Below are 3,649 nucleotides of genomic sequence, written 5' to 3' on the forward strand. Positions count from 1 at the left end.
CCAAATGGCCTAACAGTGGCAGCCAGCTAGAGCTAGCTTAAGTTAGCTTGGGTTAGCTTGAGTTAGCTTTAATTAGCTTTAATTAGCTTAAGCTAGCTTAAGTTAGCTTGGGTTAGCTTGAGTTAGCTTGAGCTAGCTTGAGTTAGCTTGAATTAGCTTGAGTTAGCTTGAATTAGCTTGAGTTAGCTTGAGTTAGCTTGAATTAGCTTGAGTTAGCTTGAGTTAGCTCGGGTTAGCTTGAGTTTGACTTCATTAACCCAAGTTAGCTTGGGTTAACTTCATTAAGTTAGCTTGAACTAGCTTGAGTTAGCTTGAGTTAGCTTGAGTTAGCTTGAGTTAGCTTGAGTTAGCTTGTCTTAGCTTTAGCTAGCTTGAGTTAGCTTGAACTAGCTTTAGCTACCTTGAGTTAGCTTGAGTTAGCTCGGGTTAGCTTGAGTTAGCTTGAGTTAGCTTGAGTTAGCTTTAGCTAGCTTGAGTTAGCTTGAGTTAGCTTGAGTTAGCTTGAGTTAGCTTGAATTAGCTTGAGTTAGCTTGAGTTAGCTTTAGCTAGCTTGGGTTAGCTTGAGCTAGCTTGAGTTAGCTCGGGTTAGCTTGAGTTAGCTTGAGTTAGCTTTAGCTAGCTTGAGTTAGCTTGAGTTAGCTTGAGTTAGCTTGAGTTAGCTTTAGCTAGCTTGAGTTAGCTTGAACTAGCTTGAGTTAGCTTGAGCTAGCTTGAGTTAGCTTGAGTTAGCTTGAGTTAGCTTTAGCTAGCTTGAGTTAGCTTGAACTAGCTTGAGTTAGCTTGAGCTAGCTTGAGTTAGCTTGAGTTAGCTTGAGTTAGCTTTAGCTAGCTTGAGTTAGCTTGAACTAGCTTGAGTTAGCTTGAGTTAGCTTGAGTTAGCTTGAGTTAGCTTGTCTTAGCTTTAGCTAGCTTGAGCTAGCTTGAACTAGCTTTAGCTACCTTGAGTTAGCTTGAGTTAGCTCGGGTTAGCTTGAGTTAGCTTGAGTTAGCTTGAGTTAGCTTGAGCTAGCTTGAGTTAGCTTGAGTTAGCTTGAGTTAGCTTTAGCTAGCTTGAGTTAGCTTGAACTAGCTTGAGTTAGCTTGAGCTAGCTTGAGTTAGCTTGAGTTAGCTTGAGTTAGCTTTAGCTAGCTTGAGTTAGCTTGAACTAGCTTGAGTTAGCTTGAGTTAGCTTGAGTTAGCTTGAGTTAGCTTGTCTTAGCTTTAGCTAGCTTGAGCTAGCTTGAACTAGCTTTAGCTACCTTGAGTTAGCTTGAGTTAGCTCGGGTTAGCTTGAGTTAGCTTGAGTTAGCTTGAGTTAGCTTTAGCTAGCTTGAGTTAGCTTGAGTTAGCTTGAGTTAGCTTGAACTAGCTTGAGTTAGCTTGAGTTAGCTTGAGTTAGCTTGAGTTAGCTTGAGTTAGCTTGAGTTAGCTTGTCTTAGCTTTAGCTAGCTTGAGTTAGCTTGAACTAGCTTTAGCTACCTTGAGTTAGCTTGAGTTAGCTCGGGTTAGCTTGAGTTAGCTTGAGTTAGCTTGAGTTAGCTTTAGCTAGCTTGAGTTAGCTTGAGTTAGCTTGAGTTAGCTTGAGTTAGCTTGAATTAGCTTGAGTTAGCTTGAGTTAGCTTTAGCTAGCTTGGGTTAGCTTGAGCTAGCTTGAGTTAGCTCGGGTTAGCTTGAGTTAGCTTGAGTTAGCTTTAGCTAGCTTGAGTTAGCTTGAGTTAGCTTGAGTTAGCTTGAGTTAGCTTTAGCTAGCTTGAGTTAGCTTGAACTAGCTTGAGTTAGCTTGAGCTAGCTTGAGTTAGCTTGAGTTAGCTTGAGTTAGCTTTAGCTAGCTTGAGTTAGCTTGAACTAGCTTTAGTTAGCTTGAGTTAGCTTGAGTTAGCTTGAGTTAGCTTGAGTTAGCTTGTCTTAGCTTTAGCTAGCTTGAGTTAGCTTGAACTAGCTTTAGCTACCTTGAGTTAGCTTGAGTTAGCTCGGGTTAGCTTGAGTTAGCTTGAGTTAGCTTGAGTTAGCTTTAGCTAGCTTGAGTTAGCTTGAGTTAGCTTGAGTTAGCTTGAGTTAGCTTGAGTTAGCTTGAGTTAGCTTGTCTTAGCTTTAGCTAGCTTGAGTTAGCTTGAACTAGCTTTAGCTACCTTGAGTTAGCTTGAGTTAGCTCGGGTTAGCTTGAGTTAGCTTGAGTTAGCTTGAGTTAGCTTTAGCTAGCTTGAGTTAGCTTGAGTTAGCTTGAGTTAGCTTGAGTTAGCTTGAATTAGCTTGAGTTAGCTTGAGTTAGCTTTAGCTAGCTTGGGTTAGCTTGAGCTAGCTTGAGTTAGCTCGGGTTAGCTTGAGTTAGCTTGAGTTAGCTTTAGCTAGCTTGAGTTAGCTTGAGTTAGCTTGAGTTAGCTTGAGTTAGCTTTAGCTAGCTTGAGTTAGCTTGAACTAGCTTGAGTTAGCTTGAGCTAGCTTGAGTTAGCTTGAGTTAGCTTGAGTTAGCTTTAGCTAGCTTGAGTTAGCTTGAACTAGCTTTAGTTAGCTTGAGTTAGCTTGAGTTAGCTTTAGCTAGCTTGGGTTAGCTTGAGCTAGCTTGAGTTAGCTCGGGTTAGCTTGAGTTAGCTTGAGTTAGCTTTAGCTAGCTTGAGTTAGCTTGAGTTAGCTTGAGTTAGCTTGAGTTAGCTTTAGCTAGCTTGAGTTAGCTTGAACTAGCTTGAGTTAGCTTGAGCTAGCTTGAGTTAGCTTGAGTTAGCTTGAGTTAGCTTTAGCTAGCTTGAGTTAGCTTGAACTAGCTTTAGTTAGCTTGAGTTAGCTTGAGTTAGCTTGAGTTAGCTTGAGTTAGCTTGTCTTAGCTTTAGCTAGCTTGAGTTAGCTTGAACTAGCTTTAGCTACCTTGAGTTAGCTTGAGTTAGCTCGGGTTAGCTTGAGTTAGCTTGAGTTAGCTTGAGTTAGCTTTAGCTAGCTTGAGTTAGCTTGAGTTAGCTTGAGTTAGCTTGAGTTAGCTTGAGTTAGCTTGAGTTAGCTTGTCTTAGCTTTAGCTAGCTTGAGTTAGCTTGAACTAGCTTTAGCTACCTTGAGTTAGCTTGAGTTAGCTCGGGTTAGCTTGAGTTAGCTTGAGTTAGCTTGAGTTAGCTTTAGCTAGCTTGAGTTAGCTTGAGTTAGCTTGAGTTAGCTTGAGTTAGCTTGAATTAGCTTGAGTTAGCTTGAGTTAGCTTTAGCTAGCTTGGGTTAGCTTGAGCTAGCTTGAGTTAGCTCGGGTTAGCTTGAGTTAGCTTGAGTTAGCTTTAGCTAGCTTGAGTTAGCTTGAGTTAGCTTGAGTTAGCTTGAGTTAGCTTTAGCTAGCTTGAGTTAGCTTGAACTAGCTTGAGTTAGCTTGAGCTAGCTTGAGTTAGCTTGAGTTAGCTTGAGTTAGCTTTAGCTAGCTTGAGTTAGCTTGAACTAGCTTGAGTTAGCTTGAGTTAGCTTGAGTTAGCTTGTCTTAGCTTTAGCTAGCTTGAGCTAGCTTGAACTAGCTTTAGCTACCTTGAGTTAGCTTGAGTTAGCTCGGGTTAGCTTGAGTTAGCTTGAGTTAGCTTGAGTTAGCTTTAGCTAGCTTGAGTTAGCTTGAGTTAGCTTGAGTTAGCTTGAACTAGCTTGAGTTAGCTTGAGTTAGCTTGAGTTAGCTTGAGTTAGCTTGAGTTAGCTTGTCTTAGCTTTAGCTA

This window comes from Convolutriloba macropyga, unplaced genomic scaffold (assembly GCF_964194025.1).
Source record: "Convolutriloba macropyga unplaced genomic scaffold, txConMacr16.3 SCAFFOLD_3263, whole genome shotgun sequence".
In the NCBI taxonomy this organism is placed as follows: domain Eukaryota; kingdom Metazoa; phylum Xenacoelomorpha; order Acoela; family Convolutidae; genus Convolutriloba; species Convolutriloba macropyga.